Source organism: Canis aureus, chromosome 3 (genome assembly GCF_053574225.1).
Source record: "Canis aureus isolate CA01 chromosome 3, VMU_Caureus_v.1.0, whole genome shotgun sequence".
Classification (NCBI taxonomy): Eukaryota; Metazoa; Chordata; class Mammalia; order Carnivora; family Canidae; genus Canis; species Canis aureus.
The window spans coordinates 21,451,479-21,477,659 of NC_135613.1; the positions used below are offsets into that span (position 1 = coordinate 21,451,479).

The window sequence follows — 26,181 nt, forward strand, 5'->3', positions numbered from 1 at the left end:
ACGGGGTGCCGCGTGGGCCAAGCCGCGCCGCCCGCCGCCCGCCGCCCGCCGCCCGCCGCCCGCCGCCCGCCGCCGCCGCGAGCGCACCTGCCCCGGAGCCGCCGCCAGCTCGGGGTGTGGCTCGGGCCATGTGCGGAGCCAGAGCTCGGAAATGGGGAACCGGGGGAGCGGGAGTGCAAACCATTGAGCCAGAAGGCACGTGGGGGAAAGGGGAAGCGCGCGGGGCCGAGGACTCCTGGGGTGCGCCGCGACTCGGCTCCCCGCCCGGGGCGGACCGCGATTCCTTCCCGGTGCTACATCCTCGGGGCTTCGAAGGTTAGACTCGTGCTGTTTATTTCTTTGGCTTTCCTATCCTATTCGGGGCAGTTTTCGCAGGGCTGGGAGGTAGGTGCCTAGTGTTTGTTGTTCAGCTGGTAAGTACTGGCTGATCGTCAGAGTAACCAAAGCAGTAATCACAGCCAAGGGGTCCCCCACACTCAGCGCCTGCAGGCCGCCTTCTCCCGTCTACCGTCCTTGCTTCCAGGAACCCCGACCCCAGCTCAGCTTCTGCACCCGAGGGGTGCAAGCAGCCTTCTCCCGTCTACCATCCTTGCTTCCGGGAACCCCGATCCCAGCTCAACTTCTGGACCTGAGGGGTGCAGGCCGACTTCTCCCCATCTAGCGTCCTTGCTTCCAGGAACCCCGATTCCAGCTCAGCTTTTGTCCCTGAGGGGGGCAGGCTGCCTTCTCCCCATCTAGCATCCTTGCTTCCAGGAACCCCGATCCCAGCTCAGCTTCTGCACCTGAGGGTGCAGGCCACCTTCTCCCCGTCTACCGTTCTTGCTTCCAGGAACCCCGATCCCAGCTCAGCTTCTGGACCTAAGGGGTGCAAGCCGCCTTCTCAGCATCTACCATCCTTGCCTTCTCACCATCTACCTTCTTGCTTCCAGGAACCCCAATTCCAGCTCAACTTCTGCACCTGAGGGGTGCAAGTCCCCTTCCCACTGTCTACCGTCCTTGCTTCCAGGAACCCCGATCCCAGCTCAGCTTCTGCACCCGAGGGGTGCAAGCCGCCTTCTCAGCGTCTACCATTCTTGCCTTATCACAATCTACCGTCCTTGCTTCCAGGTACCCCGATCCCAGCTCAGCTTCTGGACCTAAGGGGTGCAAGCCGCCTTCTCCCGTCTACCATCCTTGCTTCCAGGAACCCCGATCCCAGCTCAACTTCTGGACCTGAGGGGTGCAAGCCGACTTCTCCCCATCTAGCGTCCTTGCTTCCAGGAACCCCGATTCCAGCTCAGCTTTTGGCCCTGCGGGGGGCAGGCTGCCTTCTCCCCATCTAGCATCCTTGCTTCTAGGAACCCCGATCCCAGCTCAGCTTCTGCACCTGAGGGTGCAGGCCGCCTTCTCAGCGTCCACCATTCTTGCCTTCTCACCATCTACCGTCCTTGCTTCCAGGAACCCCGATCCCAGCTCAGCTTCTGCACCCGAGGGGTGCAAGCCACCTTCTCCCCGTCTACCATTCTTACTTCCAGGAACCCCGATCCCAGCTCAGCTTCTGGACCTAAGGGGTGCAAGCTGCCTTCTCAGCGTCTACCATCCTTGCCTTCTCACCGTCTACCTTCTCGCTTCCAGGAACCCCAATTCCAGCTCAACTTCTGCACCTGAGGGGTGTAAGTCCCCTTCCCACTGTCTACCGTCCTTGCTTCCAGGAACCCCAATTCCAGCTCAACCTCTGCACCTGAGGGGTGCAAGCCGCCTTCTCACCATCAACCGTTCTTGCTTCCAGGAACCCTGATTACAGGCTCAACTTCTGGATGTAAGGAGTGCATTTAGAAACTTACTTTTTTTTTTTTTTTTTTTAAGATTTTATTGATTTATTTAACAGAGAAAGAGAGCACAAGCAGGGGGAATGGCAGAGGGAGAGAGAGAGGGAGAAGCAGGCTCCCAGCCGAGCAGGGAGCCTGATGCAGGACTCCATCCCAGGACCCCAGGATCATGACCAGAGCTGAAGGCAGCCACTTAACCAACTGAGCCAGGCAGGGCCCCCTAAACTTCTGTTATTGTATCTTGTACTTCTTGATTCAAAGTGGTGCTGTGCATTTAGTCAGCTCTCTCTGAGCCTCCTGTATCCTGCTATCTTTGAGTCAGGATTTGTTTCCCTGAGGGAAGAAAGTGAGTGAGGCCTTTAATCAGAGATCAGTTCTTTATGTTTTGGCTGAAAGGATGGTTATCTTTGAATAACACCAAGACCGCAAGTTGCCCTGTATTTGGGATATCCTTCTTATGAGTAGTGTTAAAAAGAATAGGTCTTTCTGGTTTTATTTTTTGAGAAAGAGAATCTTAGGATCTCGTGGCTCTGAGATTATGAAATCAAGGGTGGGATGCTGGGACTCCTGGGTGATTCAGCCGTTGAGCGTCTGCCTTTGGCTCAGGGTGTGATCCCAGAGTTCCCCGGGGATTGAGTCCAACATCAGGCTCCCCGCAAGGAGCCTGCTTATTCCTCTCCCTATGTCTCTGCCTTCTCTCTGTGTCTCTCATGAATAAATAAATAAAATGTTTAAAAAATTAAAAAAAGAGTGAGATGTTTGACCAAGCCACCCACAGGCCCCACAATGGGTCTTTTTTTTAAGGGGGGGGTGTATCTCAGACAAAAAAATTCAACTGTCAAAGATTTAATTTACTTATTAATTAATGAGGCATATAAAATGATACAGTTGGTTCAGAGATAAATCCAAAAGGCAGACATGTATCTAGGCAGTAGGAATGAATTTGCTTAATAGCTGAACTTACTTAATAGATGCAGAACTGGTTTCTACAGTGAGGGAGGCACATCAAATGAACTTTGATCAGACAAAATTGACTTTATGTCTAATATCTATGGACAAGAATCACTAGCATTGCTATCAGGTCTCTGCTATTTATAAAGTAATAAATAGCTTAAAGAAAGGAGAAGACCCCGTGGAACCAGATAATCCGGAAGGGTGTGCCAGATGTTTGGTTGTTCACTGAAGACACCTAATAATCTTTTTGGCCCATTTCAAAGTCCTTCACAAGAAAGGAAGAGTGGAGGGATCCTCACCCCCACGATTCTCATCACCCCCACACTTGTCTTGCCTATGCTTTTTGATCCTGGTTTAGGCTTGTTTATCATGACTTTGAAAGTGCACCCCTTGCTGTAGGAAATGGCATGGTAAAATCATTCATTAAAATATTTAACAGGGACGGCAGGCATTGACAAAAACAATTCTGTTTTTTAAGGGTTTTCATCTCTTTCTCAACAAAATTGGTATGTTTTTTAAAATCTCTTATGCAAGTCATTTCCCCTCGTCAAGCCTCAGCTTTTGTTTTATCTCTAAAATATGAGATTAGACTTGATTTCTACGGTTTCTTCCTGTTTTAAGACTAGTTCAACTCAGAGGTTTGGGTTTACTTTTTGTTGTTGTTGTTATTGTTTTACCTCTCCCTGATTTCACTGAAGCTCTGGGATAAGAAAACCTAGTATTTCCCATCCCTTTGGCAGGGATGGGAAACATCCCATGTCCCAAGCTAGTTCTGTTTATCCTTCAGGAGCTGGTTTCCAGCTCATCACTTGTCCCAGGAAGCAGCCCTTTTAAAGCAGAGGCTGCATTCAAACATATGAAAAGATGCTCAGGCTCATTCAAAGTAAAAGGAGTGAATGCAAATTTGAAGTACAAGGAGATGCCATTTTTCACTTAGTAGATTGGCAAAGATGAAAGTTTGGTAATACTTGATGTTGGCAAACAGACTCAGCTGATGCAATTGTAAATTTGTTCATCTTTTTGTAGCTCAAGATAGCAATATGAACCACAAAAATTTAAATGTACATGCCCTCTGACCCAGCAATTCTCCTTAGGACTTTATCCTACAGATAGACTTAACCACATGCACAAAGCTGTTTGCACTTGAGTACATACGGTAGCATGCTGTAGAAGCAAAAAACTGGCAGCACCCTGCATGCTGTGAATATTTTAGGGAAAATATGTCGTACACACAAATAGGAATACTGTGCTGTACAATTGTAAAAAGAAATTGAGACAGATTTTCATGAATTCAAATGTATGGTCTTCAAGGTATATCAAGTTTATTATGTCACACTGTGTGTGTTCTTGTGTAAGAAAGCAGAGTGGGGGGGGGGGGGGCAGCCCCGGTGGCCCAGTGGTTTAGTGCCGCCTTCAGCCCTGGGTGTGATCCTGGAGACCCAGGATTGAGTCCCACGTCAGGCTCCCGGCATGGAGCCTGCTTCTCCCTCTGCCTCTCTCTCTCTCTCTCTGTCATGAATAAATAAATAAAGTCTTTTTAAAAAATTTAAAAAAGAAAGAAAGCAGAGTGGGGAGATACGTATGTTTATATGTACAGAGAATATCCCTGGACAGATAATACAAGAAATGGGTCTGTCATTTGTTAATTTTTTAACCACGTATTTATTTTTGAATACATGGAAACATAATGAAATGAGACAATACAACAATTGGCAAAACATTCAAATGTCACAGAATAGACTACCCAAAACATGAAAAGCTCTTCTTTTCATCAGGGAAATGCAAACTTAAACCACAGTGAAATATTTACACACTCACCAGAATAAAACGAAAAAGCACGAAGCATTGACAAGCATCTGGAGTAACTAGAACTTCCATGCACTGCTCGTGGGAAGGTCATTATTAAACCCCCATGGACAACTATTACTATCTGCTGACACTGAACATGTACAAACTTATGCTCACCAAAAGACATGTGCTAGAACGTTCACACAGCACTGTCCACAATTACCCCAAACTGGAAATAACCTAAATGCCCATGACTGGCAGAATGAATAAACAGTGTATACTCATACCATGAACTGCTTTACAACAATAGAAATCAACCTCTCAAGTACATGTTGGGTTAAAGACGCTAAGACATAAGACCATGCATACTATATGATTCCATTACTAAAAGGTTCAAAATCAGGCAAAACTCATCTTTGTTATAGAAAGATGGCCCAACAGTGGTCACCATTGAATTAATCATACTCCATGGTTTGATCTGGGTGCTAGTTGTATGGGTGCCCACTTGGTGTCAGTTCATCCAGCTATGTACACTTGGGATTTGTGCACTCCATTTCAAGTAAACAGCGGGAGAGAAAGAGAGGGATGCTTCTAGAAGTTGTACAGTGGAAAATCAGAGGTTTCTTCTGGAAGGGGGTTTGGGTTGTTCCTTATTTTTTACCACGGCCTTTGTGGTGTTGAATGCAATGGCCAAAATAGGGAAGCCAGAAGGCTGACAGTCCACAAACCATGGCATTGGACCAGGCCCAGAGAGCCTAAAGAATCCAATGTACTATGATGTGTCCTGAATTCCTTTTCACAGGGACACCTCACCTCCAGTTGTGGGTAGAGCCTGCAGGGGCATCATGCCCATGCTTGGTGGGGAAGGTGTGTGGCTAGTGGACGTGTATGGAGAACCTACCGAGTCCCATGCTCTGGGCTTGGCCTTCTGTGTCACCTCAATAACTCTCATGCCCTTCAGTTCAGAAACTGTACTGTGGTGTCTTCCTCCCTGGAGTGCTATCTAAAATTTCCTCCTCCCTCCCATTCCCACGGTAGTTCAGTTCCCCCCTCCCTGCTTTGCTCCTTGTCACACCTCAGTTTTATTTATCATGTATCTTTTACTTAGTCACTTACTCCAGTGTTTATCCCTGGCTATAGCACAAGCCTCATGAAAGGCAGGTAGTTTTGTTGCTTTTGTCCACTAGCACAGCCCCAGCTTGATCAACCAATTAATATGCATGTAATGAGTGAGTGAACACACTATGGGTGGCTCCTTTCATAGATGAAGAAACAGGCTCAGGTTAAGCAGTGTGCTCAAGGTCACACAGCTAGGAGGGGAGAGCCAGGATTCAGGACAGATCTGTCTTTGCTGCTGTAATACACATATACTCCCTTCATCCTCACAGCCCTAGGAAGCTGGTGTGATCCCTTTGCACAGCTAATGAAACTGAGGCTTAGAATGAAGTGATTGCCCAACGGAAGCAGAAAGCACAGCTAGCCTGTGCTGCCTCCCTTCTGTCTGTCTGTGAAGATCCTGTTCTTCAGACCATTACAAACTCCTTCTTCAAGGAGTCAGAGGCCAGGCTGTGTACCAGTGCAGCTCTATACCAAGCCCTGATGGCTTGCTTGTTCCAGCTGCCAAAGGCCCCATCACCAAGTCTCCTGGAAGTCCTGGAAGCAAGCGCCTGCCCATTTGTGCTCATCTTCTTGTCCCCCGCCCCCCTTGTCTTAAACTCACTGGTTTATTTGACAAGCATTTAATGATCTACTCTGTATTTAGCACCTTGCTAGGTGCTGCAGACACATGAGTAAGCAAAACCAGACAATGTCCCTGCCTGTTACAGAGCACACAAACTAAGTGAACAAGTTAATAAGTGCACAATTACAAACAGGCGTTCCTATAAAGGAAAAGGATATTGTGTGGTGAAAGGGTATACCTGGAATCTGGCCTGGCCTGGCCTGGTCTGGCCTGGAGGTCACATGGCTTCGTTTTGGGTGTGATAGGTAAAGGACACGTGGGTATTTGATAAGCAAGGGGATGCAGGGGATGGAGGTAGAGGGTTCCAGGCAAAAGGGTAGATGGGGAGGACTTACAGTAGAAAGCAGCACGGATTGCTGGAAGTACTATAAGGGGCCAGTGTGCAGAGGGTGAGGGAGAGTGAGGAGACCAGTCTGGAGAGTTTGGAAGGGCCAGGTCAAGCTCCACCCGAACAACCAGAAGGATTCTGGCTGTGTCAGGGGCAGTAGGAAGCCGCTGGAGGATTCAGTCACCTTTGTGGTTTCTAAAGGTGACTTTAGCTGCTTTGTGGAGAGCAGAGCTGGGGAAGGACAAGGACAGATGCAAGGAAATGTCAAGTAATGTTGACAGAGCCATCGGGTTAGAGCACTCAGCATTTTGTCTAAAAGTATCTTTCCCACAGGTTACTAATTATTGACAAAGAGGGGGAAAAAACCCTTTACAGTAAAGAAATCTGTTACCATCTCAACCAGTGGTCAACAGCATCAGCAATAATGAGACAACTGATACGGTGCCTCCTGGTCCGATGCCCTGAGGAGGACACATCCCTGCTGCTCAGCACTGCTCAGCACTGCTGCCCACACTGTGCTCCCTGACTATCCGGGGCAGGTAGAAAACCCACCCTGACAGACAAAACAACCAGCTTGTGCTCTAAATACGCATCAGTGCCTGGAAGGACACAGAAAAGTTGGGAACTACTCCAGCCTTTGAAGATGGAGGAAGGCGCCCCCAGCCAAGGGATGCTGGAGGTCCCCAGAAGCAGGATCAACAAGGAGGCCATCCTCCCCCAGGGCCTTCAGAAGGAAGGCAGCCCTGCCAATACCTTGATTTTAGAACTTGACCTCCAGTACTGTAAGATAATAAATCTGTGTTGTTATAAGCCACAACATTTGTGGCAATATGTTCCAAAGGGGGAGGAAATAGGCATGGTGGGCCACTAGAAGCAGAAGTGATGCTAAGGCACATCGCCTGGTTGTGCTCCTATTACTTTTTCAGAGCCACCCTCTAGTCAAAGTATTTTTGAGTATTGACTCAGCCATCCAATAAATTTACTATTTCTCCCACCCTTTCTTCATGTCCTTTATACAATATCACGAGATAGCTCAGCAAATGCTTTGTCCTGGATATCTGGTTGCATTCCCCGACCTGCTCAGAGTCTGTCTTCCTCAGTTTCCTGTGGGGACCCACACTCCCCGTGCTCTTCACCCAAGGAGCCAGCCTCACTCCTCTCCAGGTATGGCCAATCCACTTATCCCCACAACCTGGCTTCAGAGATTGATTCAAGGGGTGAGCATGTGACCAATGTTGGTCCATTTAGATCAAATCCTAGGACTTCTTCTGGAAATACTGAAGGGCAGAGTCCTTTCCCCCTGGGGTTGCTAAGTTGAAAGAACTATTTGCCGGTTGTTCCTGAAGACCACCTTGTAAAAAAAGCACCTGATCCTAGAATGAAGCCAGCTCACAGGGAAGCAAGTAGGGGAGAGAGACTGAGCTCTGATGACATCACTGGCCCCCCTGGATCCTGCTGAGCCAACCCCAGAATTTAGGTGTGTTATGTGAGCCAACATATTCCCTTTTTCTGGAAAAAAAGTTTAAATTCTATGACTTACAATTGAAAGAATCTTGGTAAATACACCTTCCAGGTCCAAATGCACTATTTCTAGCATATTTCCTGACTTAGCAGTCTTCACATTTCACAACAGAAATATGGTTAACCTAGCATGCATGACTTGGTCTTTGTCATCGGTGCTTCCTCTTCTGAGGGGTCACAAATATTTTTTGTGAGTAATCTGTCCTGAGTATTTCCCACGCCCAATGTCCAGCTCACTGGCCCGTGGCTTGGAGAACTCTCTCCTCCACCTTTTTTTTAATGGCCACGTAGCTCCCTCTCTCCAACCTTCCAGCAAAGTCAGAAGATCTTTTATGAGATGGAGAGAGGGTTCACTTTAATCTCTTGAGAAATGATACTTTCCCCAAATGGAATCTGACCCTGAATGAGCTCACATTTTCCAGTTTTCCTGAATAGTTGTCATCACCAGAGTCAGGTCAGAGCTGCTTGAGTCTTGGCCTCACGCTGTGTTCACTCACTAAACTAGGTGAGGAGTTCCCCCATCCACTTCCCATAAAGTCCACCAGATGGGCTCGTATTCTGCTGGAGGCACTAACAGCATGCCCACCTATCTGTTGTGTCCACTTAAGGGAATGAAGGCTACCTCACACTCCTTCCCTTCCTGAGTTCATATCAAACTTGAAATACTCCCAGATCCAGCTTCTCATACATGCTGGCCACACCGAGCTGGTCAAGCAAATCTGGATCAGAAGCAGCTCTAGCACTGAGGGCCCCATAACTCCAGCTTTTTCCTTTTTGTTCTCTAAACTTTGCCAAGCAAGTCTTAATTCCTGGAGGTCATCTTCTCAGGGACCAGCAGGTGCATTCAGGGCACAGGAAAGATTCTTGGTCATCAGTTCACATCACCTTTTTTCCTAAGTGGCGGAACTCCAGATCCTCCTGTGTAACCCCTAGGACTTCAGAGAACCTGCAATTTTCTAAAACTGCCCTATTTCAGAGAGCACTGCATTTATTTAGCCGGGGCGTTATTATTTCATACAAGCAACCACCAGAAGGAGCACTAGAGCTCTGTAATGCAGCTGTGGAAACCTGTTTGCAGAATGTGAGCCCACTCTCTGGGATCATAAGAATTTAGGTGCTGGTGCTGGTGCTGGAACCCAGTTTTGGCTATTTGGCTGGTGCTGGAACCCAGTTTGACAAAACCTCCAAATTACTGGGAGTGTCAGTTTGTTTCTATAACCCCTTTCCTCTTGAAAAAGCTTCCATAGGAGACATTGCTTTTTTTTTTTTTTTTTTAACCTCTTTTCTTCTCTTTTTAAATTTTAGAGACGTGGAGGAAGCAAGAACCCATTGGACTGAAAGTCATTTACTCCATTTGCTGACCAGATGCAGACTGGCCTAGAACTTTTGGTGCAGGCAAGGGGTGGATTCTGTCAGCTGTTAGTAAGATGCACCCCTTTAAAAAATCAATCAGGCCTCAGATTGCCCTCGTATAGCATGCATCCTTGCCTTACTTTAAAAGTCTGCTAGTTACCGTCTCCCTGGAATGGGAAGATACGCAGGGCCCGGCAGCAAGGGGAACCAGGCCTCCCTCCCCGGCTCCAGGCCGGGGCTCCCCAGGCCTCCCGACCCAGGTCACCAAATCCCCCAGTCCCGAGCTCGCAGAGCGGCCCGTCCCACCCAGCGCTTCCCCGGGGGAGCCCTGGTTTTGAGCAGCCCCAGGAAACCGGCTCCAGGACTTTCCGGAACGGCGGCCCACGGGGGGAGCCCGAGCGCGCGAGCCGCGACGGCAGGACCCGGGCAGGCGTGCCGCGACCCTCGGGCTCCAGCCGCCAGCAGCGCCCCGCCCCGTCACGTGACCCGCGCCCGGGCCGCCCGCGTGGGGCGGGGCGGGGCCACTCTCGCGCCTGCGCAGACGGCGCCGGGCGGGGGGCGGGACCGGCCAGCTGACTGACAGCTCGAGCGCTGGCGCCTCGGAAGGACCCGGCTCTCAGGCCCGCGCAGTGGCCGCAGCGCGGAGCCCGGAGGCGGCCGCTCGTTCCCCGGCCCGACCCGCCGGCCGGCGCCCCGCCGCGGTGAGAGAGGCTCCCGCCGGCGCCCGTGGGGGGGAAGCGCGTCAGTGGTCCGGGCGGCGCGGGGCTACCCGAGGGCCAGCGGGCGACGGGCCGTGGGATGGCGGGGCGGGGGTCGGGGCCTCGGGGGCTGCTGCAGGGGCGGCGCGGCTGGGGTCGGCGGGGGATGGGGGGCCGGGAGCCCGCCGAGTGCGGGCCGTGCGGCACCTGCTGGGGATGGGCACGGCCCCCCCCCCCCTCCCCGTGCAGCTGGTGTCGGCCGGTGGCTTTGGGGTGGAGTCGGCTCCTCAATCTGGGGGGAAGAAGAACCCCCCGATTCCTGCAAGGACATGCTGGGGAGGGGCGGCTGCAGCCAGGATGGGAAAGACATCTGCCAACTCGTGCTGGGTGTTCAGTCCCAAGTTCGCTGCCTCTCTGCCCGGGAGGCGGACGGGTGGGGTATGGGGTGAGGGAGAGCGGGCTCTGGATGGGGTGCCGCCCCGTCAACTCGCCCTGTGCCTTCCCAGGCTCCCCGGCCCCGTGGACGTTTGCGGAGGGCACAGCAGCGCGGGCGCAGCGGGAGCAGCTCAGCTTACAGCAGCTGGTTCAGGGGGCTCTGACCCAGGGGCCCGGGAACTGGAAGGGACTGGATGTGGTCTTCCTGGAGCTGGGTGCATTTTCCCGCCAGTTCGGGGTTTGTGCTTTCTTAGGTTGCACCTTGATTGGATTTCAGAGAAGGACTTTGCAGTGGGCACTAACCGTGGCCAGCTCCTCCGACTCTGTGGTGAAGTGTAGGGCAAGGGTGCCAACCTGCAGATGAGCAGGAACTTGCCTCTGAGCTGGCACCGGCGAGGCCACCTGGTGTGGAGGCTGTCGGTATGGTGAGTCAGTGGTAGAGGCTGGCAGACAGCTGTCGGGGACCAGGCTGCTTTAGCCAGGCTGCCACCCAGACCACTGTCACCTAATGCTAACGTCTTCAGACTCACTGGAGGGACCCCTCCCGAAAGCTACACAGGGGCAGCCAAGATCTACAACAGGGAATTAAGCAAAGAAAATAAAAGAATGACTTTGATTGGTTACGCATGAGCACTCCCCTGAGTCTTTTACAGGTTTTCTCTTTGAAAGTTCATGTTTTCTCATTATTCAGTCTCTCCCTTCCACCTGTTTTTATGTCCATTTTGTTCAGAAATAAGCCTGCTTATGCATATGAAGCACAGGGCAAAAGGCTTTTGTGATCACCTCACAATGAAAAAGTTGACTCATGAGATTTTCCTTTTTCCAGAAAAGAAATGAAGATGACTGAGGATTCACACATAGGCACTCTTAGCGATTACAGATTATCTGCAGCCTCTTGTGTGGTTCTGGGACACGTTCCCATGTTGTCCTGCAGTGTGTGTCTTTTGTATGTCTTTTATATGTGTCAGTTAATATGAAGGTGGTTTGTATTAATTGAGAATGTAACGACCAAAGACAGTGAAGAAGTACTCCTGGTTGACATGAATAAATCACAAACCTTAAATGACTTGCTACAGAATTCCAGAGAGTGGAGGATAGTGATTCTCTCCACAACAATTAAGTTTGGCTCTTCCAAGGTAAATTGCTTTATGGTGACCCCGAGAGGACATTTTTTAGGACCATCCCCAAGAAAGGTTTAGGATGAGTCATGCAACATCCTATCTCTCTCTCTCTCTCTCTCTCTCTACTTACTCCCTCAAAAAGAAAATAATCAGGTTAAAAGAAACATCAAAAGCAACCTGGGAAGATTAAAAAAAAAAAAAGTCATGAAAATTCAACCAGTAGTAGGAAAAATATGCAAAGGGAGTAGTAAAATCTGGTTGCCAGTAACAACCCCTCCCTTTGACCTGACAGATACTTTACAAAAATCTCAATTGAGCTTCACAATAAACTTGGAGTGATAGGTGGTGTTATCACTCCCACATCACAGATAAGAGAACTGAGGCTGAGTGAGTGCCCAGAGTCGCTTAGGTCCTAGGGGTGAAGGGAGATAGTCAATATAGCCATCTGGGTTAACCAGATGTAATAGCCTGTCATCAGCCTGTGGAATGGGACGTGGGAAAGAGAGGACAGATGACAGCACATCTAAGGATGAGGACACCAGGGCTTCCCCAGCATCTGCGGCAGAGCATCCCTCTCTCCCACCTCTTGCCTCCTCGCTAATTCTGCTCAGCTCCCTGGTGCAGCTGCCCCTTCACCACTTCCCCCACCCAAGCTTGAAAGAGTCTGCATCTACTCAGATTTGTTTATCTGTCTTTGAGAAATCTAGTAGGAAGTATGATTGCAAAGAGCCTCTTACTCAATTGCTTGGCATTTCCAAATAGTCTAGGTGTCTTCAGCTTTGATGCAAGAGAACAAAGCAATTCTAGGGAAACATGCCCTTAGAGTTTTCCTTGTCCTCCACACGGAAGAGAAGTGCAGTGGTTGTGAAACCTGAGGAGCTGACCCAGTAATTTTGTTTATTGGATGCAGTATTTTATACGTGGCATTGTCTGAATTATGGTTACACCTTTTTTTTTTTTTTTTTAAACAGGGCACAGCTGTTCTCATTAGAGAAGAACATGCTTTAATTCTACTTTTTAGATTGGGGCATCTAGATCTGCACGAGGACTTCATGGGGAGGTTATCTGAGATATGTTTCAGTGGGCAGTGGTACAAAACAGAATTAAAAGCCAAGACAATTTTAGGGCACAAGAGTAGATATATAGATCCGAATGAGAAAGATGACAGTTCCAATCTACAATTCCATGCTTGGAGTATTGTGTTGTTTTCTGGACATCACATTTAAAAAGGACATAGAAAAAAATCAAGAATACTCATTGGAAATTGCTGCAGTGGTAAGTGAACTACAGCTGGTAAGCCTGAGCATCTGGGGAGCCATGGTCACAAAAGATTCAGGGCTGTCATTTATTAAACTTGTTTTATAGTGGCCCAAGAACCAAAGGACACAAGTTACATTTAGGAAGTGCATCTTTTTAGGAGATGCAATTCAATGCATAACTAAAACTTTACAGCTTTAGTTTAGTTTTTTGTTTTTAAAGATTTTACTTATTCATTTGAGAGAGAGAGAGAGCAAGCACAGAAGCAGAGGAAGGGGCAGAGGGAGAGGTAAAAGCAGACTCTGCTGAGCAGAGAGCCTGACACAGGCCTAGATCCCAGGAACCTGGAATCATGACTCAAGCCAAAGGCAGACACTTAACCAATGGATTGAACCCAGGTGCCCAAGAAAGATTTTAGTTTTAAGAACTTAATCATGCCAGAGTAATCTTTTTAAAACTATGGGTTGAATCATACCTCACCTCAGTGGCTTTCTAGTCCTGTGGGAATTGAATTCAAAGTTACTGTGGTCTACTTGGGGTGCTGTGTGAGTGCTAGCTGACTTTGCTTGTTTCTCCAGCTTCACCAATTACCACTCTCACAAAAATCCCACCTTCTTCTTGTGCCTTGAGCACATCCAGTTCACTCTGCCTCAGGGCCTTTGCACTGGCTATTCCTTCTGCCAGATTGTCCCATGGCTGGCTCCCTGTCATTCAAGTGACTGCTCTAATGTCCTATCTTTAGAACTTCCTTAGCAATTAAAATAGTTTCTTTCTGGCCCCCAACCTACCCACTTTATATTACAGTATTTTATTTTCTTCATAACGATAAGGAATGATCTTTGAGAAAGCTTTTATTGTGTGCTGCCCACTTACCACCATATCCAAATAGTGCTCCAAATAGTGCCTGGCATGTAGTAGGTGCTCAATAAATATTTGTTGAATGAATGATTTTAACGACAGTCAGACCTTTCCAAAGATGAGAGGGATTGCTGCCTTGGTAGAAAACCAAGTTAGTTTTCTTATACTGGAGACAGTCAGAATAGGCTGACTAGCCAGCCATTGGGGAAGACAATTCAAACACTAGATAGAGAGGAAAACCAAATAACTTACTGTACTAATTTCCTGGGACTATTATAACAAAGTTTCACAAACTGATTGGCTTAAGACAACATCTGTTTATTCTCCCACAGTTTTAGAGACCAGGAGTCCAAAGTCAAAGAGCTGGCAGGGTTGGTTCCTGCTTGGGGGTTCAGAGAGAGAACTGGTTCACACGTCTCACGCAGCCTGTGGTGGGTTCCAGCAATCCTTGTGTTCCTTGGCTTGTAGCCTACATCACTCCAGTCTCTACCTCTATGTTCACATGGCCTTCCTCACCCTATATGTGTGTCTCTCTGTTTCTTCTCTTCATATAAGGACACCATCAAATTGGTTGTATTCCATTATGAGTTTATCTTAAATTAACTAATGACATCTACAAAGACCCTTTTTCTGAATCAGGTCATGTTCATAGGTTCTGGGGGTGAGGACTTCAACAAGATCCAGTAACATGTTAAAGGAAAAGCCTGGCAGGAGGTGCTGGGTTCTCTTTAGGGATAATGACATGTAGGTATTTTTACAGAAAGCATTGTGCTCTTTGTAACTTGCAAGGTAAGGGGTGATGCGCATGTGTCAAGGGTGAGGGGACCAAGGGTCCAAGCAATTGAGTAGCTTGCCCAAGGTCAAGAGGACAAGATGAGTCTCCGCATCTGAGTGCAATGCCTATGCCCCCACCCACCCAACCACCGCCTGCTAGTGGCACAAACCCAGGGTAGGATGTGGGATTTGTCTGATGGCTCTGCAGGAGCCCTGGAGGGATTATTTCCTTCCTTGGCAATTTGCTTTACCCTCTCCTCGTGGTGGAAGCATCCCTCTTTGGCATCCCACAGTGAAATAAATGGTGCAGCTGTGCCTAACACTCCCAGCAGTTGACCTCACATGGCCCCCTCTGACGGGTGCTATAACAGTAGGAGAAGTTGCATTTCCCCTTCTTGAGCTTTCCCACTCAACAAGGGGAAATGCAGAGGGGCTTTTCCACAAGGGGCTTTTCCATAAGGGGCTTTTTCCATAAGGTTTTAAGAGTTCTGGGTTTCCGTGTCTTGGGTTATGACTCCGAAAATGCATAGCTGAATGCATTTTCATTTCCCAAGAATGAGCCATCCAGGAATTCATGGGGAAACTTTTTGTTTTGGGGGCTGGGGCTGTGGGAGTATGTGAGAACAGGGCAGGCTGCCAGTAAAATACCTGAAATGATTTGCACCTTCGCCTTTGAGACCTTTTCATTTCTGGCTCTGTCTCGCGCCTTATGAAGGGAGATAATCCCTCTCTTACTTAATGTAATTAATTTTTGGATAAGGTAATACATGCAGATGGTACAGAATTCTGATGATAAAATGCCCGGTGAAGAGTGGTTCCTGCCTCTGCCTCCCAGGGTCACCCATTGCCACCAGTTTCCTCTGTTGCCCTCCAGATCCAATGTCCCCTTTAATGTCCTGGAGTGCCACCTCCCCACATGCACCCTGAGGGCTGTGCTCACATCCCTGCTTTCTGTTCTACCTTCCTGCTGCATGTCGGAACTCCTTCTGTGGGGACCTGATGGGCCCATTTGTTCCCATGTGTTCCCACACCCACAGGCGTGGCCTGTGTGTGATGGTTGGTGATGACAGTACCTCTGCCAAGACTTTTATATTTGGAGGGGAGATGCTCAGGAGAAATGAGTCTGTGATGTAAAATGAAGGGTTCTGAGGCTGGAGGGTGGAAAAAGTGCTCGTATTCCTGGGGTTCTCAGAGTCTGGTCCCTATAACTTGAGGGCTAGCCCTGACAGGCAGGGGAAGGGTCTTGAGGTGTTGCTGCGACAGGTCATGAGGTCATGCCGGTTGGGTTTACTCTACCCTACCCAGCAGTGTGCTAAGTGCTCTCTGGGGTTGTCATGTTAACCCTCGTAAGAACACCCCCGGGTAGTACCCATGCCATCCCCAGTTCACAGACAAGGAATCTGCCCACCCTCGTATAGTCGTAAGGGCTACGTTGGTGTGCAGATCCAGACAGCTTGTCTTTCTGTCCCAGGGTCCAGTCCAGGTCCCCCTTTGGTCTGAGGTGGTTCTCATCTTTCCTTGTTTTGTGGATGGTGTGGTGGTCCCTGTGTAAGACAGCATCTTCACAGCTCTCGAAAGGAAGAACATTTCACACGTGGCCTGTGTGTGATGGTTGGTGCTGTACAACAGAGCAAGAACATTACATAACCCCTGCTGTCATCCTCAGGGATTTTCTGGGCTCATTCCAGAAATGTCCTCTTGCCTCTCTCAGCCCAAGACAAATGACCAAGATTCATTCCACTGTAGGAAGAATCTCCAGCAAATGCTGAAGGAAATGGCAAATTTGGTGGGAGGGAGGAAAAGAAAGGAGAGAAAAGGTTTTTGATTTTTTTTCCCAGTTAATTACTGAATCCACTTAGGAAAACACCATATTCCTCAGTGACGTCCTTTGATAAACCAGGTGTGTGTTCTGAGGCTTTTTCCTGGCCTTTGCATCGAAGCCAGGCATGACTCAGAACAAATGACTCACCCGTGGCAAAAGTGACCAATGAGCTAGGGGGAAAATGAGAATCTAGCAACAGTGGAGCAAACGGCAAGTGGAAAATACCAGAACAAATGAGCTCAGAGGGCTGCTGTGTGCTGACACTCTTGAGTTAGGGGATTTGGGGGTGGACCCAGGAGGCTGAAATACAAAAATAGGGCCCAATTAAAAGGGATGAAAGCCTCATGAGAGAAGAAAACCAAATTTTGAGTTAATAGTAAAACAGCAAGAATGAAGTAAATGCATTATGTTGAGACCAAAATCAATGGCAAACCAAAAAAGAAAAAAAAAATCAGTTTTTCTTTTTTTAAAAGATTTTATTTATTCATGAGAGACACAGAGACATAGGCAGAGGGAGAAGAAGGCTCCCTGTGGGGAGCACTATGTGGGACTCGATCCCAGAACCCTGGGATCACAACCTGAGCCAAAGGCAGATGCTCAACCACTGAGCCACCCAGGCACCCCCAAAACCCCAGTTTTAAACACTTAGTGTGGTGGTCCAAGGAGAGTGGAAACTGGTTAACAGAGGGGAGCTAGTTTAACACTCTCCCTACTGTGAGGAGGCAGGTTAGCTAAACTTCATTAAGCAGCTGGATGGCTCTTGAGAATCCCAATGCTCGATTTGGATAATAAAAAAAATACATCAGGGGCGCCTGGGTGGCTCAGTGTGTTAAGTAGCTGATTCTTGGTTCCAACTCAGGTCGTGATCTCAGGGTCAGGAGATCGAGCTCCATGTCGGGCTCTATGCTCAGCAGGGGAATCTGCTGAAGATTTTCTCTCTTTCCCTCTCCCTCCTCCTTGTGTTCTCTCTCTCTCTCTCTCTCAAATTGGGGGAGGGGTAGAGGGAAAGGGGGGGGAAGCAGATTCCCTGCTGAGCACAGAGCCGGATGTAGGGCTTGACTCCACAGCCCTTGAAATCACAGCCTGAGTAGAAACCAAGAATCAGCTGCTCAACCCACTGAGCCACCTGGGCGCCCTTCCTGTCCTCTTCTAAGTAACCCTGCCAGCTGATCCAGAGTGGCCAAAAGCATGAAAGGTCCCACGAGGTTGATGCCTCCTGCCTGGTGGTCCTGCTTCTTGCTTGAATGTGAGTCCTCTCTCCACGCAATCACCAGCATGTAGCATCTTTGTAAAACATTAATCAGATCATGGTGTCCCCTTGATGCAAACTCTCCAGTGCCTTCCCATTGCTCCTGGGATGAAATCCTAACCCCTCAGCTTGGCCTCCAAGCCAAGCCCCTGCTTTGTGCCTGGCTGGAAGCCCTGCCATCCTCAGCTCCTTGCCTCCCTCCCTGTGTCTCCCTGACAGGAGCCGCACTGCCTCACTGTTGCTTTAATGGACTAGGTTCATTCCCACTGCTGAGTTGTGAATTTGCCATTTCCTCAGGCTGGGATGCTGGTCCTCCAGATGGTAGAGTGACCCTCCCTGGCCTCTCAGGCTGAAGGAGCTCCCCACCTCCATCTGGTTTTTCTGGCCCAGCACTGCCCAATAGAAATATGGGGTGAGCCACATGCATTATATTAAGTTTCTAGCAGCCGCACTAAACAAGTAAAGAGAACAGGCAAAATTAATTTTTATAATGGATTTTATTTCATCTAGTATATCCAAAATATCATTTCCACATCTAATCAATAGAGAAATTATTGAGACATTTTACATTCTCGTTTTGTACTAAGTCTGGAATCTGGTGTGGTCAGCACAGCTCAATTTAAATGAGCCACATTTCATGGGCTTAATAGCCACGTGTGGCAAGTGGCTACTACATGGACAGTACAGCTCTGATCTATTTGTGCTTTATTTTATACACAGCACTTAATGATGAACTGTAATGATTCCTTTTTTATCTCTTTGTTCTCCAGCTTAGAACATAAGCACCCTGAGGGCTAGGCTTTTGTTTGTCTTATTCATCTGCAACATTGCCTGGCACACTGTAAATGCACAATATTTGTTGAATGATGAGCTAACCTATGACAGAAGGAAGGAGACACATCACATCTTCTTACCATTCCAGACACAACTAGGTAGCCAGTGCTATTTGGAGCCTGCTTTAATCAGGGGAATTCCACACACAAGGTTTCCTGTAACCAAAAATGTTAACTGTTTCATATAGAGACTTATACATTGTCTGCAGTCTCTCCTGATCGCTTTTTATTGGATTGGTTTTGGGGATACAATGATAACCTAAGAGAGAAGTGCTAATGACTAGGAAGCAGTTAACAGGATGGAGAATCTCTGGCATTGTTTGCTGCTGGGGAAAGCATCTAGAGACATTTTTGATTGTCATGACTTGGGGGTGCTTCTGGCATCCCAGAGATGCTGCCCATCATCTTGTGGTGCACACACAGGACAGCCCTCACTGCAAAGAATGACTCAGCCCCAAAGCTGACAGTGCTCTGGTAGATCAGTCCTGCTGTAGATCAACCTTGCTGTGGATCAGCGTGGCTCCAGCATTTGTTGCATTTCTGAGTCACTTCTGATAATGTCAGGAAGGCTATTAGTCTCTGGAAACTGGACAGGTTCTGTGCAGACCCCATCTTTTCATTCCCTTCTCTCTCTCAGGTTAACCCTGCCCCTACTAATCGGTTCTTTTCCTAAAAGGATAGACCGAATAAAACTGCCTTCAGCTAAAGCATTTGAGAGGAAAGAAAATTAGCTTCGCTTTTAAACTGGGAGTTAAAATTATGCAGGGAAGACATCTGGAAGAGTCTGTGTCCTCAAAACCACAGATCAATACACTTGAAGGGCCCCCCTGAAAGCTATTTAGTTACCTTCTGAGCAGAGCAGCAGCTGAAACTGATTTCTTTTCAGTTACGTGCAAGAAAACATCTGCCAAGCAGGCTTTTAAAAAATATTTATCTACACTCCAAAGCGGGGTTGGGGCACAGAATTATGTGCATCTTAATTTTTGTTTAGCACCGCCCCCCCCCAAAAAAAAACAAAAAAAATAAGCAAATTCAGCTCCCATATTATTGGGGGTAGAAAAACAATTGATTGTGTATGTTTCACTTTTCAGGTTCTGGGGAATACAGTTGGCTCTGGAACTACAGGTTCAACGAGTTTGAGCTGCCCGGGCCGCTCATATGCAAATAACAGTACAGTGTCGTAAGTGTATTTCTTTTATGATTTTCTAAATAGTGTCTTCTTTCACTTGGTTTATTGTGAGAATAGAGTATGTAATGTATAAGACACATGTTAATAGACTTTACATCATCAGGAAGGCTTCTGGTCAGCAGTAGTTATCAGGAGTTAAGTATTTTGGGAGTCAGAAATTATATGTAGATTTTCAGCTGCGTGGGGGGTCACCCTCCCATTGAGGTTCTAGAGTCAGCTGTATTTGCAAATACAAACTGAAGTTCTGCCACACTTGGGGATCTTTGTTATCCTTCCCGAGTCTTCCAGTGACATCTGAATGCATCTGCCTTAGGTGTGTGTAGGGGATAGCTACTGCCTGCCGCTTCATGGTGTTCTGTCTGTTGGGAGCATCTTCCCTAGAGGCTTCTGCTAGATTCAACCTGAAGAATGCAGCTTTTTAAAAAGATTTTATTTATTTATTTGATAGAGAAAGAGCGCAAGCAGGGGGAGCAGCAGGCAGAGGGAGAGGGAGAAGGAGACTCCCTGCTGAGCAGGGAGCCCAACGCAGGGCTGGATCCCAGGACTCTGGGATCATGACTGGAGCCGAAGGCAGATGCTTCACCGACTGAGCCACCCAGATGCCCCCTGAAAAATGCAGTCTTTAAAGTCTCCCAGGCAGAATGGAGTGCCCCTACTTCTGGGCTCCCACTGACATCTGTATCCTGGATTAATAGCACTTGGGATGTCTCTGGGATCCTTTCTTTATCTCTGTCCCTCCCTCGATCATGTTGGGGAAAGGAAGGCATGGTATCTGTTGTTCTTTGTACCCCCAGGACTTATCACAGTTTCCACTACGTGGTAGGGGCTTAATACATATTTGTCAAATGAATGACCTGAAGTCTACAAAATTACACCTGTTACTTGTCCACATCGGCACTGCCTCCATCAGAGGAGAAAAGAGAAGCAGCAGCCATGTTCTTTGGCCTGGGGTGGTGACATCCCGGATGTGACACTGAGCAGAGGGATGGCAAACCAACCCAGGGACAGGAGTGACCCTTCTCTCTGGTTCTCTTGTACCCATTTGATGAGCAGAAAGAGAGGGCTCTGGATTGCTGCTGGGTATGAACCACTGTGTGACTCTGCTGCCTTGACGTCACCCTGTCAGTTCACTGCCCTGGGTCTTAGTTGTTCACCTTAAACACCATCCATGAGTCCGTGCCTTTCCCCCTGAGCTTCCCTGCCCTGCCTCTTTCTTATCTGTCTGCCAACCTTCCACTGTCTTCTGGAAATCTCAAGTCTCATCCAACTCGAACATCATGGGATTTTATCTGAGTTAAACAAGGTCTGGAATCATGTAGGGCATAACTGTTTTGTTCCTGTTCCTTTGCAGGCATTTCCTTTATTAGTGTTATTTTTCGATCATTCAGGTTTTTTTTTTCCTTTAGGCACTGAATAACTTCTACAAAAACCTAGCATTTGCGAGTGATCAATGCTGAGCTCTTCTTGTTGGCCAGTCTCTATTGAAATAGGAATCAGGTGCCTGGGTGACTCAGTTGGTTAAGCATCTGCCTTCAGTTCAGGTCATGATCTCAGGGTCCTGGGATTGAGCCCTGTGTCAGGCTCCCTGCTTTAGGGGAGCCTGCTTCTCCCTCTTCCACCACCCCTCCTCTTGCTAGTGCTCTCAATCTGTCTCAAATAATAAATAAAATCTTAAAAAAAAAGAATTAAGAAACCTCATTAAATGCTGTAGAATAGATATCTAAATCAGACGTTGTCTGCATCATTCCCAACCAGGAAGACTCCTGGGTTGCATCTTATCCCCTAGACATGAGTAAGAGAGGGTTAATCCACAGTTTGGAAGCTCCTTATCCATACCCCAAATTAGCACAGTTACCTGCTTACATTACAGCAAGGCTGTGACGTCTGGCTCTGCTTGGGTTTATCTAGACTCTTTGATTTTGGCTCTCTGGCTTTAGACAGCTGTTTAACTTTTCTAAGCCTTGAAGTTTTTTCAGCCATAAAATGGGGATTCTAATAGACCTAGCCCACATGTTATGGGAGTGTTAAATCAGGTTATCCATACAGAGCATTAGCTCAGTGCCCAGTGTGTAGTGAGCATTACGAGTGTTGGTGGTGTGAGCATTACGAGTGTTGGTGGTAATCCTTCTTTAACTATTAGAAAGCATTAAATAGTAGTAACAGCTAACATTATGCAAAGAGAGCACCCCAAAGCAGCTTGACTTTCTCACAGCGTTGCATTAACCGAAGCAGCATCAGGAAGCAGCGGCTCTGACCTTCTGGAGAGCATGTAACACCAGGAGCGTAGCAGCGCACTCAGGTGTGGCAGGACAACCCATGCATGCACCGGAGAAGGAGGAGCAGCGACTGTTTTTGAGGAAATATCTGAAAATGCCGTCCTTTGATTCAAATACGAACTTTTAAGGGGGAGAAAGATTTTAGAAAAATGTGATTGTATTTAGCTTCTAGAATGGGTGGTATAAAAATCTTTAAAATGTTTGCTCAATAAAGGAACAGCAGTTGGGAAATGGGGCAGATCACTCCAGGAAGGAAAAGAAACAAAGCAGGCCATGGGGGCGGTGGCGGCTCGGAAGTCCTGGCTCATTCGCAGTCCCAGCAGAGGAACCAGGGCCATGGTCCCTTGATTCTCCTGAGCCTTGGTATGTGATTGTCCCCAGCACAGGCCCTCAGAGATAGAGGCAGGCTGATGACTGGCAGAGATTTGAGTCAGGCTGTGGCTGAGCAAGGAGAGTGTGACCCCCGCCCCCGTGGCCACATTGCCTCCAAAGACCAGGGTGCTGCCCTGCACGGCTCACAGGCCATTCTCTGTTCTCTTTGCTTGGGTGGTTCTGCTGCGAGCCCATTGTGGCGACTTCTTATTGTCCCACATGGACCTTTGTGCCTTTAGGAGACCATAGGAGTTTTTCATCTCTGTTTCCTTAAAACCACAATGGCTCGGGAGGAAGGAGGCCCTGGTTACAGAAGGCTTGTGTTTTTCCATCAAGGTTACTTGGTGGGCAATCCGGGTGGCTCAGCAGTTTAGTGCCACCTTCAGCCCAGGGCCTGATCCTGGAGACCCGGGATCGAGTCCCACGTTGGGCTCCCTGCATGGAGCCTGCTTCTCCCTCTGCCTGTGTCTCTGCCTCTGTGTGTGTGTGTGTGTGTGTGTATGTGTGTATGTGTGTCATGAATAAATAAATAAAATCTTAAAAAAAAAAAAAGGTCACTTGGTGAGTTCTCTGCCGGTCAGTGCCTTTGTCTAGTCAGTACAGAAGAGGCTGGATCCTAGTGTGGGTTTGAAGGAAGGAGGCGACCCGGTGTCCCAAGTGCGTGCCATGGCTGCAGGCCCCCAGGAAGGGGAGATGGTGGTCTCCTGCATCACCCAGGTCACAAGCTTTCAGGGCCAACACTCAGAAACCAGACCCTGAAAGGGGGAGCTTTGCCTGCATTTACTTTATGGTGATGCATTTACTTAATTGTGATGCATTTACTTTATTGTGATCGAGCCCTTCTGGAGACAGTTTGTCCCTTCACTACTACCAGGTCACGAGGGAAGGTTCTCCATTCCTAGTTGTTTAAATGGTAAGAGTCAGATGCACCTCTGGACACATCTGTGAAGGACAAGGGGACAGGACCACCACACAGCTGGTCTCAGCTGTTAAGGGCTGTCGGTGAGCACTGTTCTTTGGGAAGAGAGTCCTCACATGTCATGCTTAAGCAGATGCCCTGTGCACTTGTTTTAAGAATGTAACAGAGGGAGTTCTGAAGCTGGGTTCCATTTCAAGGATTCAATGATCCTAAGTCATTGTCACCTCAGATGAAGTGACCAGGTTCTGCCCCGTGTATGGGAACCTGCGCTCCAGCCTGTTCAGGCCGCATGGACAATTGTCACCTTCTCAGACCAGCAGTCAGCTCAAGGCTCTATGAGGGCTCTATGGAGCCCCTTTGGCATGTGCAATCTTGATCCTTACATCAACTTGGGCTTTCTGTACTCCTCTTGTTAGGAGTACAGGGCTGTGCTCCTAACGAGTGAGGCCCATCCTCCAGGAGCATCCAGTTAGGGAGGCATCCAAAAGGAAATGTTGGAGGGTGCTTGGTAGCCCTCAGGATGTGAGCCAGCCCATTGCATTTGACACTGCCGTGTTATAGTTTCTCAGATGCCCAGAGTTGCTTTTTCATTTCACTTTAGTCTTTGGCTCTCTGAGCTTCATATAGAGAATCTGGCAGGACTCATATCTGTGGGTTTTCTTCATTAAGTATTTCTAGCCATGTGTCTGTTTCCACCATGCAGTCACACCTGCTATGTGTGGCTATTCTAACAGGGTCTTCCCTGTTTAGTTTTAAAAACAAAACTGATTTAATCCAGAGTACTTTCTCTGTGCATGACTCTTTCCTCCATGTAGATAAAGGAGGGGAAAAAAATCACAGAAAAATCAGAGTCTCCGATATTGTAGAAGTCTCCACTTTCTGCCTCCTTTCCCACGAATGTGATGCTCCACTCTGCCTAACAAGAATTAGGAGAGTTTACCCACTAGCGGCTCTTCTCTGCGGTAATCACTTCTGGTCGCTCCCTGTCTACTGGATCCTCGATTGTTTGTTGCTTCCCTTGCACAGCAGAGAGAATTTCTTTCCCAAGAGAGTGGGGATTGGCGCATAAACTGCAGAGGAGGGACAGCCTCTCTGAGGCCAGCACCATCCTTGAGATCAGCTGGTAGGAGGGAGGAGATGGTTGACTTGGTTGTTCCACATTCTCCAGGGACCTACAACGTTCAGAACATGCTGGTTAGGAATGGTATGTAGCTCCAAACGGACACCTGGGAGAGATGTGGATAGAGAAACCAAGAAATCTAGTAGACATAGCAGGCTGGATGATGGGCCAACAGCAGCCAAGCAGCCAAAGAGTTGGGTCTCTAGGGCCCGACTTTTTATAAGAAAAGGAAATTACCACTTACTTAGCCCCTACCATGTTCTGAGAACTTGGCTGGCTGTTTCTACCTCTTTTTTTTCTTTTTTCTTTTTAATTACATATGGTAAAATTGACCTTTTCTTGGAGTGTATTTTTATGAGTTTTAAAACATATAGATTCATTAAAAAAATACAGATATGGATTAATGTAACCACTGTTGCAATTAAGAAACAAAATATTTGGGGCACCTGGGTGGCTCAGTGGTTGAGCATCTGCCTTCAGCTCAGGTCATGATCCCAGGGTGCTGAGATCGAGTCTTGCATCAGGCTCCCTGTGGGGATGTCTGTGCCTATGTCTGTGCTTCTCTGTCTCTTATGAATAAACAAATAATCTGCGGTGGGGAAGTCTGATAAACATGTCCTCAGCCAGTGATCAAGGTCACCAGTAAGAAGTCCTGTTGATGGCATACGCCTCTGATACGACATGATGACAGTGGCACTTTACCCCTGGACTTCCTCCCCAAAACCCATACCCTGAGACTAGCCATGAGAAAAATGTCAGGCAAATCCCAGTTGAGGAACATTCTATGAAATACCCAACACCTACTCCTCAGAATCCTCAAGGTCATCAAAACCAGGGAGAGTCTGAGACTCTGTCAAAGCTGAGAAGAGGGATCCCTGGGTGGCGTAGCGGTTTGGTGCCTGCCTTTGGCCCAAGGCGCGATCCTGGAGACCCGGGATCGAATCCCACATCAGGCTCCTGGTGCATGGAGCCTGCTTCTCCCTCTGCCTATGTCTCTGCCTCTCTCTCTCTCTCGTTGTGACTATCATTCATAAATAAATAAATAAATAAATAAATAAATAAATAAATAAATAAGCTGAGAAGAGACTCAGGAGACACGGTGACTAACCCAACATCCTGGAACAGAGGGGACATGAGGGAAGAGCCAAGGAAATAGGAATGAAGTATAGACATTAGTTACTAAGAATAGATTGATACCAGTTCATGAATAGTGACAAATATGCCTTCTTCGTATAAAATGTTAACAGTAGGGGAAATGATGTGGATCATGTGGGAATTCTCTACTATCTTTGTAACTTTCTGTTTATTTCTGTATATTTAAAACTACTCAAAATGGAAAAGTTCATTTAAAAAAAAAAAACAAACACAAACACCTGCCAAACCTTGTTGCATTCCTACCAGCAACATATAAAGAGTTCCAGTTGCTCAGCATCATTGTCAGTGCTTGGTACTATCAATATTTTTTATTTTAGCCTTTTTAACAGATGTGTAATTGTAGCTTGCCATGGTCTCAGCTCACCTTTCCCTGTTGGCTGTTGATGCTGACCCCTTTTCACATGCTAACCATCCCCATGGTCTTTGTGCTGGGTCTGTCTTCCATCCCTTTGTTAGTAAGCTGTTCTAGGGATTTTTTAGAAAAAGATTCCTTGGGAGGCATCTGGCTGGCTCAGTCAGAGAAGCATGTGACTCATGATCTTGAGGTCATGAGTTCAAGCCCCACGTTGGGTGTAGAGGTTACTTAAATATTTAAAAAACATATTCCATA

The 26,181-nt window shown here is 47.8% G+C and overlaps 1 protein-coding gene and 1 long non-coding RNA gene across 4 annotated transcripts in view; both read left to right on the forward strand.

Moving 5' to 3' along the window:
• The first annotated feature begins 321 nt into the window (after positions 1–321).
• On the forward strand, positions 322–7,613 carry LOC144310278 (uncharacterized). The gene is made up of 2 exons (XR_013375976.1): positions 322–1,042; positions 1,218–7,613. It is a non-coding gene; the product is annotated as an uncharacterized LOC144310278 (long non-coding RNA).
• Positions 7,614–10,050: 2,437 nt separating this feature from the next.
• Positions 10,051–26,181, forward strand: part of KIAA0513 (KIAA0513 ortholog) — a 59,308-nt gene continuing 43,177 nt past the window's right edge. For 2 of the 3 annotated variants that reach the window (XM_077891050.1, XM_077891053.1), the window contains exons 1-2: positions 10,051–10,194; positions 19,632–19,720. The gene's annotated coding sequence lies outside the window, so the exon portion shown is untranslated. The remainder of the gene's footprint in view (positions 10,195–19,631; positions 19,721–26,181) is intronic. The other variant, XM_077891052.1, reaches the window with a different exon arrangement.